This window comes from Myotis myotis, unplaced genomic scaffold, assembly GCF_014108235.1.
Source record: "Myotis myotis isolate mMyoMyo1 unplaced genomic scaffold, mMyoMyo1.p scaffold_m19_p_6, whole genome shotgun sequence".
NCBI classification, from domain to species: Eukaryota; Metazoa; Chordata; class Mammalia; order Chiroptera; family Vespertilionidae; genus Myotis; species Myotis myotis.
The window spans coordinates 33,847,785-33,861,062 of record NW_023416368.1 but is presented as its reverse complement, the minus strand read 5'-3'; the positions used below and the strand labels follow the sequence as shown (position 1 = coordinate 33,861,062).

The 13,278-nt window shown below is 38.7% G+C and overlaps 1 long non-coding RNA gene across 1 annotated transcript in view; it reads left to right on the top strand.

Moving 5' to 3' along the window:
- LOC118658982 overlaps nucleotides 1–13,278 on the top strand; it is a 75,128-nt gene that overhangs the window by 5,345 nt on the left and 56,505 nt on the right. The window contains exon 2 of the long non-coding RNA XR_004968415.1: nucleotides 3,200–3,246. This is a non-coding gene — a long non-coding RNA (uncharacterized LOC118658982). The remainder of the gene's footprint in view (nucleotides 1–3,199; nucleotides 3,247–13,278) is intronic.

Here is a 13,278-nt window from a genome sequence, read left to right as displayed (position 1 = left end):
CCCTTCCCTTCCCTTCCCTTCCCTTCCCTTCCCTTCCCTTCCCTTCCCTTCCCTTCCCTTCCCTTCTTTCCCTTCTTTTCTTCCTTCCTTTCCTTCCTTCTCCTCCTCCCCCCTCTTCTCCCCCTCCTCCCACTCCTCTCCCCTCCTCCCACTACTCCCCCTTCCTATTCCTCCTCCTCTTCCTTTTTTTGCATATGGTTGTCTAATTGATCTAGTGCAATTTGTCAAAAATACTATCCTTTTTCCATTTAATTACCTTGGTACTTTGTCAAAAATCAATTGACCATATATGTGTGAATCTATTTCTGGACTCTATTCTGTTCCATTGATCTATTTGTCTGTCCTCTTACCAACACTATACTGCCTTGAATACTGTAACTCAGGAGTTAGTAAACTGTTTCTGTAAACTATGGGTTACCTATAATTCCTGTTGCATACTTTTCTTTGTTTCTTTTTCCAAACATTTAAAAACCTAAAAAAAGCATTTTTAGTTTCTAAGACTTACAAAAACAATCTCCAGGTTAGATTTGGTCCATGGACCATAGTTTGCCAACCCTGCCGTAGTGTTATAGTAAGTCTTAAGATCAGATCGTTTGAGTCATCCTACTGTGTTCTTCCTTTCTCCTTCCCTTCCTCACTCCCTCCCTCTCCCCCTCCCTCCCTTCCTTTCTTTCTTTCATTTTTAATTTTTAAAAATTGGTTTTGAGCCCGGCCAGTGTGACTCAGTGGTTGAGCATTGATTGACCTATGAACCAGGAGGTCCAGGAGGTCACAGTTCAATTCCCATCAGGGTACATGCCCAGGTTGCGGGCTTGATCCCCAGTGTGGAGTGTGCAGGAAGCAGCCAATCAATGATTCTCTCTCATCATTGATATTTTTATCTTTCTCTCCCTCTCCCTTCCTCTCTGAAATCAATAAAAAATATTTTTAAAAATTGATTTTGAGAGAAATGATAGAGAGATTTATTATTCCACTTATTTATGCATTCATTGGTTGATTCTTGCATGTGTCCTGACCGGGGATCAAACCTACAACCTTGGTGAATCAGGACAAGGTTCCAACCAACTGAGCTATTTGGCCAAGGCCAACTGTGTTCTTTTACAAAAATTTTGTGGCTATTTTATGCTATTGCTTTTTGATACAAATGTTATTATTAGTTTGCCAATTTCTAGAAAATAGGCTGCTGGGATTTTAATTGGGATTGCATTGAATCTATAGGTCAATTTGGGAAGAACTAACATTTAACAGCATTGAATCTTCCAATTCATAATTCTGATGTATCTCTCCACTTATTTAGATCTTATTCTTGTGGTATATTTTAAAACCCGATGAAACATTAGATTTATACACACATTTATCACTTTACTTGTTTTTCATTCCTTCTCTATCTCTTACAATCTGGTTTTATTTTCCTTCTGCATGAAAAATTTGTTTGCATTTTCTTTACTATAGGTCTGCTGGTGGCATGTTCACTTTTTATCCACCTGAAATGACTTTGTTTTGCCTTCTGTATTAGTTATATGGCTGCATAACAAAACTTAGTGACTTAAAACAATAAATATTATCTCACAATTTCTGTAAATTAGGAATGCTGGGGGAGCTCAACTGGGTGGTTCTGGCTCAGCATCTCTGATGAGGTTTCAGGACATTTATTGGCTGGTGCTTCATGTATGGGAAGGCTTGTTTAGGGCCAGAGGAGCCACCTCCTAGATGGCTCACTCACATGGCTGTTTGCCACAGATCTCAGTTTCTCACTATGGACCTCTGCACAGGGCTGCTTGAGTGTCCTCATATGGCAGGGGTCTTCCTTCAGAGCAGATGAATCAAGAAACAGCAAGGTAGAAGCTACAATATCTTTCATGACATGGATTCCTAGGTCACATAACATCATTTTTGACTTATTCATTAGTCACTAAGTCCAGTACACATTCAGGGGCATGAAAATTAGGCTCCGTATTTTGACCCCACCAGTGTGTCTCAGTGGTTCAGCATCAACCTATGCACCAGGATGTCACCGGTTCGATTCCTGTTCAGGGCACATACCAGGTTATGGGTTTGATCCTTATTGAGACCATGCAGTAGGCAGCTGATTAATGTTGATATTTTCTCTCTCATTGATGTTTCTATCTCTCCTTCACCCTTCCTCTCTCTCCCTCTCTCTCTCTCGTCAATAAAAACACATTTAAAAAAATAGGCTCCACATTTTGGATGGAGTGTCAAATGTATTCAAACCACCAAACCTTTCTTTCTTTTCATTTTTTCCTTTTCTCCTTCCCTTCCTCCTCTTTTTGCTCATCCTCTTTCCTTCACCTCCTAATACTACCTTGAACATTCCTCTCCAATCCTTTTGGGTCTGGAAACCTTAAGAGAATTCTAGAGGATACGCTAGAAAAATAATCTAGAATGTTTTTCTTCAATTCTTTTACCACTAATTTATTTCTCATGCCTACAATGCATTGGTTATTAAGCCTAACATATTCTATATATTAGAGTCTCTAGCATTTCCCTGTTAAGCAAACTATTGCTTTTCTGCTAAGAATTTTTTTTTCATTTTGAGAAAGTACCCATTAATTCCCATTTTTCTAAATGTTTTAAATCAAGAATAAGTATTTATCAAATGCGTTTTCAGTATTTATAAAGCTACCCATGATTTTCTATTTAGATGACCCCACTGGTTTGGCTCAGTGGTTCAGTAGTTCATAATATGATTTATATTAGATTTTCTAATATTGAACCTTATTTCCATTCCTAAAATAAACTCCATTTGGTCATATATTCTTTTTAAAAAATAACTTTTATTTATTTATTTTTAAATATGTTTTTATTGTTTTCAGAGAGAGGAAGGGAGAGGGATAGAAAAATCAATGATGCAACAGAATCATTGATCAGCTACCTCTTGCATGCCCCCTACTGGGGGTCAAGACCACAACCCAGGCATGTGCCCTGACAGGGAATCAAACTGTGACCTCCTGGTCCATGGGTCAATGCTCAACCATTTAGCCACACTGACCAGTTGGTCATAATATATTCTTCTTTCAGTGTGCTTTTGGATTCTGTTTGCTAAAATTTTATTTAGGAGTTTTGTATTGATATTTTTAAATGATATTGGCCTATTTTTCTTTATTCTTACAATTGTTATTATATTTTGATATCAATGTACTTATATTTTCTTTTTGAAATGAGTTTGTTCTTTTTCTAGGCTATGGAGCATTTTCAAAAATCACGGGAATAATTTGTTCTTTAAAGGTTAGTAGAGTTGTTGAATTTCCCTATAAAACAATGAACCTGATGTTTCTTACGTTTTCTGGGAGGAGGGAGAAGGGTGTTTGACAAATTTTATCTAATTATTTTGACAAAATTATTTCTTAAAAGTTTTATTGTAACTTTTATAACATTATATCTATATGTTATATTATGCATAATATTATATTCAAATTATTTTGAAAAATTTATGCAAATTGGTCTATTTTGGTTTTCTATCTTTAGTTTCTGATGAAATTATATATTTCATATAGGTTTTCAAATTTATCTGCATAAAATTGTATAAGGTATTCTTTTTTGTTTTTGCTTTGTTTTCTACTTTCTAATATTTGTGTGACTATTTCCCATTTGTAACTTTTTATTGGTTGGATTTTAGTGCATTTCCTTCATTATGATTAACTTAGCTTGTGACTTACCTAATTTATTGAATTTTTTAAAAGAATAAGCTTACTTATTTATAAGTTCTATATTTTGTTAGATTAACTGATTAATTTCTGTGTTTATCTTTATTTTTTCTTTTGCTTTCCTTTGGTTTATTTTATAATTCTTTTTCTTGTTTCTTAAGCCAGCTGTTTATTTCATTTATTTTTCTTTTATTTATGTTGCTAAACTTATTTAAGGCAGTGAATTTTTCTTTGAGTACTATTTTAACTATATTCCTAGATCCTTCTATATATGCTCATTATTATTGTTTACTAGAAATTCTGTGGTTTTGAATTTGTATTTTCCATTTGATTATGGGCTTATTTAATATATACCCCCACACACATCCAAATAGAAGGGCACTCTTTGTTTTCTGAATGCTAGTATGTTATAAATGTCAATGTTTATTGTGTTGTTATTATAGAATGCTATCTATATTATTTTTACTGTGAAGATTTAATGAGATTTGGTTTATGGCTTAACATATAATCTTTTGTGTGTACAAATATTTCAGACCACTTGATAAGAAAGTATATTCTCTATTCTCAGGGCATAATGTTTGATACGTATCAGTAACATCTACCTTATTGATTATATTGTTTGGACTTCTAAATTCTCACTTAATTTTGACTACTTGATTTGTTTGGAATTGGGCAAAGCAAATCAAAGTCTTCTATTATTAGTGTATCTTTGTCTAAATCTCCTTGCATTTCTATAGTTTCTATTATATGAAAGTTCCTGCTGTATTATTTTGTGCATATATACTCATATCTTAAATTTTTATGGTAAATTGTGGCCTTTAGCATTAAAAACTACTTCTCTTTATTTTGCTTAAAGCTTTTTGTACTGAATTCTATGTTGTCAGATATTAAGAGTTTTAAAGTTTGTATTTTTCTTGTATGCTTTTCTTTGCCCATCCTTTCATTATTAAGCTTTCTGAATTATTTTGTCTTATATGTATACAGCCTATAGTTGGATTGGGCTTTGCAATCTATTTTGAAAACTATTTTTAAAGTAGATGAGTTAGCCCCAGCTGGGTGGCTCAGCTGGTTGGAGCATTCTCCATACACCAGAAGGCTGTGGGTTTAATTCCTGGTCAGGACACATACCTAGGCTGCAGGTTCTTATCCCTGGTCGGGGTGCATTTCTTTCTTTCTTTCTCTGTCTCTATCTTTCTCTCTCTCTCCCTCCCTCTAAAAAAGTAATAAAAACATACCCTCAAGTGAGGACTTAAAAAATTACAAATAAATAAATAAATAAATAAGATGAGTTAAACTAATTTATATTTATTGAGATAACAGATATGTTTGGTCTCAATTCTATACTTTTTAATGTGTTTTCATTATGTAGTTGCCCTTTTTCTTAATGTGGTTCTGATATTTAGGAAGGTTTGTATTTTTGTTCTAGAAGTTACCTTTATAAAATACTTTAGGGACTGTATCTTCTAAATACCCACTATGAACAATAATAAAATTATCTTGTAATCTCATCCTCTCCCCTGACCCCTCCTCCATAATACAATCAATGGAATTATCAATCCTAGTGTTTATGTTAAATATGCTTAAGCTTCTACTTTATTTGGAATTTTTAAATAGTATCCTTTGAATCAATTAATTTGAGGTGATCAGTGAGCTTATTCTTTTTAAAAATATATGTTTTTATTGATTTCAGAGAGGAAGGGAGAGGGAGAGAGAGAGTTAGAAACATCAGTGATGAGAGAGAATCACGGATGGGCTGCCACCTGCATACTCCACACTGGGGATCGAGCCTGCAACCTGGGCCTGTGCCCTGACCTGGAATCGAACCCGTGACCTCCGGATTCACAGATCAATGCTCAACCACTGAGTCATGCTGGCCGGGCAGTGAGCTTATTCTTATTCCTATCTTCTCTCTTTCTTCTTCAGTTTTTTATTAGTGATGAGAAATATCTATCATATTAAGGAATGTCACATTTGCATTCTGATCTGTCATCCTAAACTCTGTGTTGGTTTTACTCTCATTTCTGTAGTCAAATACATTTCATGCTCAGGGAGGGGCCTTTTATCTGGATTTCCTCAGACTCGCTCAGTAGTACTGAGACTGCTATTCCATGGTTCTAGTAGGTTCCTCAGAAAAGGCTCATGATATTTCCTGATTTCTTACAGTTTTCAATATGTTTGTCTATAGGCTTTATACTTAAACTTTACTTTTCTTTGAGTGTCTTGTAGGCGTTGCTCCACTGTTTTGTGCCTTGAACAAGTGTTGGAGGGGTGGAAAGGTGTGGCCAGGGGAACTCTTTCTGTTGCCACAGCGACAAACTTCAGACATGGCCTCTGTGAGTAGTCACCTCTTCTCTGGATTTCAAAGCGGGGTTGATGAGAGCTTCTCTGTCCATCTCTCTTTCCCAGATTTCTTTACAGCCTTTGTTTCTAAGAGAAGGCGCCCACTTTTCTTTTTCCAGTGCTTTCCATTGTCCCTAGCAATCTTTCTTTGTATGATTTAGGACTTGTTTTCATAGTTCCCTTTCAAAGTGGGGTTTTCCCGTTCTGGAAAGGAATAATAATAATAAGAGCTTTCTAAGCTCTCGGAGAGTCTACATCCCCTTCTCATTCAAGGTTTTCCACCAGGTTTCCTACTCTTTCTCACCTTTGGCAGCTCCTGACAAAACTTTGGAGGCTGCAGCTGGTTTCTCTATTTGTCGTTGTTCTTGTTGAGTGTGAGTCAATTCAGAGCTAAACTACTGCTCTAAAACAAAACATTCTTCTATTTAATTATAATTTAAAAATTTAATGAATGCCACTGTGACTTGTCCTTTCAACTAAACTTCCATGGGCATCTAGGTTTTATTTTACTCCTGATAAACTCCTAGAAGTGGTATTCCTGGTTCAAAGAACTGCACACTTTTAAAGCTTTTACTATGTTTTGCCAAAGTACCTTCTAGAATGTTTGGACCTACGTTACCATACCTACCAGCTGCAGGCTTCCTCTTTAAAGCAGGTAAGTAGTGCAAGGCTGCAATGAGTGCTCTCACATTTTTTAATTCCTTTGTTAGCATCATAATTAGCTAGTTAATATTAATAAAAGGAAGACAGCACATACATGAAGAAGCCATCAATGTTTCTCTCTCAGACCGATGTTTCTCTCTCTCTTTTCCTTTCTCTGTAAAATCAATAAATTTCCTTGGGTGAGGATTTTATATATAAATCCCAGGTAATGTGGGAACAGAGGACACAGTTGGTATTTCTGTATCAAAAGGCATGAATGTTTAGCCTGTTGTAAATGTAAGTGTAAGGTTGGTTTATTTAAAAAATGAATTAAACAAGTCCTCTCTCTGCCGGAAACCTTGAAATTGATGTTCTTATAACAGCAGTCAAGTGGCTGCTTTTACCTAACTGAATTGATGTTCAGCATTCAAGATCACAGAAAGTTAGAGTTCTTCGCTATTTTGTACACCTTGGGCCATACCAGGAGAAGTTCAGTCCGAGTGCCTTATTTTAAGCACATCACTGATGAACTAAAGTGCTCAAAGGGAGGGATGGAGAAGGGGAGCTGGAGATCAGGTGATGTGGGAGCAGAGAACACAGTTGGAAAGGCCCTATGCCTGTCTTCAGATCTTTGAAGAGCTGTTTTGTAGAAGATGGTTTATTTTCTGCTTTTCAATGCAGGCATAGGGCCAAAGAGTGAGAGCTATATAAAGTCAGATTTTATCTTTAAATAGAACTTTAAACAATTAGAGCTGTCTGAAAAATACTAAATACCCCTTGGGTTGAACTGAGCCCCCGGTCATCTCACATCTATAATAGATTCATGATTGAACTAGATAACTAAATATTTTACAATTAAATACACACACACACACATACACACACACACACACACACACACCTGCACAGCTCTTGTTTTTTTTTTTTTAATTAAATCTTTATTGTTCAGATTATTACATTTGTTCCTCTTTTTTTCCCCCCATAACTCCCCTCCTCCCAGTTCCCACCCCACCCTCCGCCCTCACTCCCCACCCACTGTCCTTATCCATAGGTGCACGATTTTTGTCCAGTCTCTTCCCGAATCTCCCACACCCCTTTCCCCCCAAAGAATAGTCAGTCCATTCCCTTTCTATGTCCCTGATTCTATTATAATCAACAGTTCATTCTGTTCATCAGATTATTTATTCACTTGATTCTTAGATTCACTTGTTGATAGATGCATATTTGTTGTTCATAATTTGTATCTTTACCTTTTTCTTCCTCTTCCTCTTCTTAAAGGATACCTTTCAGCATTTCATATAATCCTGGTTTGGTGGTGATGAACTCCTTTAGCTTTTCCTTATCTGTGAAGCTCTTTATCTGACCTTCAATTCTGAATGATAGCTTTGCTGGATAAAGTAATCTTGGTTGTAGGTTCTTGGTATTCATCACTTTGAATATTTCTTGCCACTCCCTTCTGGCCTGCAAAGTTTCTGTTGAGAAATCAGCTGACAGTCGTATGGGTATTCCCTTTTAGGTAACTGAGTTTCTTTCTCTTGCTGTTTTTAAGATTCTCTCTTTATCTTTTGCTCTTGGCATTTTAATTATGATGTGTCTTGGTGTGGTCCTCTTTGGATTCCTTTTGTTTGGGGTTCTCCGCGCTTCTTGGACCTGTAAGTCCATTTCTTTCACCAGGTGGGGGAAGTTTTCTGTCATTATTTCTTCAAATAGGTTTTCAATATCTTGCTCTCTCTCATCTTCTGGCACCCCTATAATTCTGATGTTGGTACGCTTGAAGCTGTCCCAGAGGCTCCTTACACTATCCTCTCATTTTTGGATTCTTTTTTCATTTTGCTTTTCCAGTTGGGTGTTTTTTGCTTCCTCGCATTTCAAATCATTGACTTGATTCTTGCGCTCCTCTGGTCTGCTGTCGGGAGTCTGTATAATATTCGTTATTTCAGTCCGTGTATGCTTAATTTCTAGTTGGTTCCCCAATATAAGATCGAGGGTCTTATTAGTTTTCTTGTAGATGTCATTAAGTTTATCGGCGGCTTCTAAACAGTTCTTGAGAGACCTTAAAAGTGTGGTTCTGAACTCTATATCTTCCATTGACAATTTTGTCCTGTTTCTTTGTCTCCGCATTTTGTTATGCTTCCTTGGTGCACCCCCTAGTGGTCTTTGTGCGCAGTCTTGTAGTTAAGCCTTGATTGTTGTAGCTAATACCAGGGAGGGTTTGACCTCCAGGCCAAGTGGCTATGAGAATCAGCTGTGTCAGCAGTGAGAGAACTTCTGTCCTCTAGGGAGGTGCTAATCTGGCGTTTGCCTGAGGCTATCCGGCAAATGCCTGTGTGCAGGGCTTGGGCGGGGCGGGTCGCACAGGATCAACAGGGTGGGCCGGAGAGAGCAGTTATGGCGGCTCTCAGTCCTGTCCCCAGGGGCTCTGCCTCTCTGAGTCCCAGCAACCGCTGCACACCTCGGAGAGAAAGCTGCACTCGCTCTGACCGAAGCCAGACAGTCCCGCTTCTCCTGTTTGAGTCTGGGTCCCTAAAGACTCGCCCGTATCTGGAGCTCAGAGTCTGCGACTCCCTCCCGATTGAAAACGCCAACCGTGCCCTCCGCCGCCAGCCCGCTCCGCGCACTCCGCACCTCAGAATTTGACTTCAGCACTGCGCCTCCTCTGAGTGTCCGTATGCGTTTCTCTTTCCTCCTAGTTGTAGGACTTCCACTCAGCCAGCGTTCCTGTGGTTCTGGGTGATGTCCCTTCCGTTTTTTGGTTTCACTTTTGAAGTAGTTGTTCAAAGCAGCAAACTCCAGCGTTAACCTATGCCGCCATCTTGGTTCTCCCAGCTCTTGTTTTTAGAAAGTCTCTTTTTTATTCTGACCAGTGGTTTTATAGAATAAGACCCTATAGCTACTCATCTTAATCCCAGTTTGATTTCTGAAACCTGTTGCCTGCCTAGCTGCTGTTAACTTCTATTCACATAAGGTATAAATAATAACGAAGCAACAAAAATGCTTTATGTTTGTGTTCATCCTCATTTTAAAAAAAATATATTTTATTGATTTTTTACAGAGAAGAAGGGAGAGGGATAGAGAGTTAGAAACATCAATGAGAGAGATCGATCAGCTGCCTCCTGCACGCCCCCCACTGGGGATGTGCTCGCAACCAAGGTACATGCCCTTGGCCGGAATGGAACCTGGGACCCCTCAGTCCGCAGGCCGACGCTCTATCCACTGAGCCAAACCGGTTAGGGCCATCCTCATTTTTAAAATATTCATATTTTAATTGTTTCTCTCTCTTTTTATTGATTTCAGAGAGGAGAGAGAGAGAGAGAGAGAGAAACATCAATGATGAGAGAGAATCATTGATTGGCTGCCTCCTGCATGTCCCCTACTGGGGATCGAGCCCACAACCCGGGCACGTGCCCTTGACTGGAATCAAACCTGGGACCCTTCAGTCCGCAGGCTGACGCTCTATCCACTGAGCCAAACCAGCTAGGGCTAGTTGTTTCTCTTTATACATTTATGTATGTGTATTGCCAAATTGTATATTTATATATTCTGGGGATGAATTTAGCTTTTAGGAGGACTCATATCCCTAGTCTTAATTCTATTAACCACAAAGAATAGTTTTCCCAGCACAAAAGGGAAAACGTTGATTACATTTCTACCATTAATCAGTGGTAGAGAATCTCCCAACACAGTACAACAACAAAATTCTCCTTTGAGAGTGAAACTTTTAGTAAGCACATTGCAGACAAGATTAGGAACTTGTGTAAATTTGCTTAAAGAGAGATAGTTTTTCAATAAAAAACAAGAGTTGGTGACATGGGTATGGTCCCACTCCTGAATTTACCTAAATTGAGGTCCCTTGTCATCCTGCCCTGCTCTCTTTCAGAAGAGAAAATGCAGCCTAGGGACCTCTATGCCCTGCAGGAGCCTTTGGGCACAGCTCCTGAGCCCAGGGATAGAGCCCTCAGGCAAACCCAGCTTCCCTTTAAGTGTACTCTGGGCTCACAGAGGCTGGCAAGGAGCTGCTGGCACCACGTCATATGTCTTGACTAGATATCAAATCACTGCTCAGCATCTGACCAGGAAGTTTTGTCAGCCTCTTTACACATCTCCCACACTATGAATATTAATTGCAGAACTTTCTGGTTCCATTAATCACTTTAGCCGCAGACCTAGATTGTGGGGTCTATATTTTAGGGTGCCAGATTTAGCAAATAAAATAGGTTAAATTTGAATGTATTTTCTCTGGCAACCCTACCACATTTTCCAATCAACATTTAAGATTTTAAGAGAAAATAAAGGAATGAATGACTAAGTGAATGAATAAATGGAGAGGAAGATCAATAGAAACAATTCAGAGCTGTGATTAATGAGTAACTAATACTTTAAAAATTTTGTTTTTCTCCATGTAAGATATTTTCTATTGATTTTCTTTTTAAATTTAAATTTTATTTTAATGAAAATTATTTATATACACACACACACACACACACACACACAAATTTTAAAGTCAAATAGTACTAAAGGCATATGGTCAAGAACAGCAGTCCCCTATCCCATCCAACACCAACCCCCAGCCTGATCCCCAGAGGTACCCAGTTAAACTTTTTCAGCTATTTTGCCCAGTTTTAACCTCCTCCCCCATATTTTCCAATAATATACTTATAGTACCAATTTGTTGATTTGTCAGTTTTAGACATTACTATTTTCTTGCAATTATGGAAGATGAGGGTTTGTTTCTTTAGCCATTTCCTGCATCTTCCTTCCCTTTCCCCCAGCTTCCCAACCTGTTTCATAGTCTTTGGTTAAATCAGTTATCCTTTTTTACATTGTTATGGTTATGTAAATGTTTTTGGTGTTATATTTTTTTATTATTATTATTTATTTTAAGATGATGGCTTTTTTAAAAAATATATTTTATTGAGTTTTACAGAGAGGAAGGGAGAGGGATAGAGAGTTAGAAACATCGATGAGAGAGAAACATCGATCAGCTGCCTCCTGCACACTCCCTACTGGGGATGTGCCCGCAACCAAGGTACATGCCCTTGACCGGAATCGAACCTGGGACCCTTGAGTCCGCAGGCTGACACTCTATCCACTGAGCCAAACTGGTTAGGGCTGCATTTATTTTCTTTTGCAGTTTATGTGTTGTAGTTTTTCTGAAGGTAGTAATTGCCTCATATTTTTTAATTTATTCACTTTTTAAATAAACTTATTATTAATTCTCACAACCCTCTAATAGCCCCTCAACAAAATTTCCTACCTAGTCACGCCTGTCAGGCAATCCTCTGGCCCATCTCTGACCTAAAATCCTCTATTTTCTGGTCAGAGGGCACTCCTGTCCTGCTGTCATCCAGGGCCTCCTTTGACCTCTCCTGGGCATGTCTTCCTCATTGTTGGATTATACTCTTTTTTGGGTGGACAATTTCCTGAGAAAGGGAACGTGAAAGGCAAATTATTTTTTATCTCCTGTGTCTGAAAGCATCTTTTATTCTACCACTTCTCTTAATAATTTAGGTTTAGAATTCTAAGCCATTAATAATTCTCACTCAGAATTCTGAAAATTTCACTCGATTGTCTTTCAGCTTCTAGTGCTGCTGCTGAGAAGTCTAGTGCCATTCTGATCCCTGATCCTTTCAATTGACCTGATTTTCCTTCCTGGGTCCTTTTAGGGTCTCTTCTTTATTCCTAATGTTCTGACATTTCATGATAATGAACCATGAGTTATAAATCTTATTTTTCCTCCCTGAGGATGTTATAGTATTTTTAAAGCTTTCTTCTCCTCCCTGAACTTATGCATTCCCTTCCCACTTGCCCTTACTCCCCCATACCTGTCTGTCATGTCTGAGGCTTGCTTTAAAAGTCTAGGGATCTTGCTGCTTAGAGCGCTGTCCCAATATGCCAAGGTTGTGGGTTTGATCCCTGGTCCGGGCACATATGAATCAACCAATGAATGCATAAATAAGTAGAATAACAAATTGATGTCTGTCTCTCTCCTCCCCTTTCCTTTCCTCTCTTTCTCCCTAATCAATACATAAATTTTTTTTAAAAGTTTGAGGATCTTGACTCTCCACTCATATGTAAGGGTTTTGTGCTACAGAGATGATTGCATGGTCAGCATGCCTGGGTGGAGCTTTTCCAATGGTGGACTTCCCTGTAGTGGGCGTTGGTCATAAATTGGCTTTTGCAATGGGGATCCCAAATGTCTGTATTAGGAGGTCTTACCCTTGAGTCTTCTCAGTTCCTGCAGAAAAGGGTTCTTTAGTCTTCAACTGAGGGTAAGAGGTGTGCCTGGCTGCCAGGTTGTCTAGAAGCAGGGTGAGGAAAAGGAGCTGGGACTTAACCTTTTAGTATCTAGATTTCTATTTAGCCCCCATATTTTCTGCACTTCATACCCACCCTCCATAGTTCCTCATGTGCTGATGCAAATTCTCCACTGAGCATATGAGGTCTCCTGTGGGAATGGGCAAGGTGTGGCAACTCCACTGCCCACGTGGACTGTGCTCTCATGGAGGCCCCATCAGTCCCTTTTGCAGCTCTGCCCGTCCCTGCAGCTTGGCGTGCTTCTCACCTTCTCACAGGGAACCCCTCTGCAGGCATCAGGCCTCCTGCCTCCCCCGTGCTGCCATGTGACTCACTG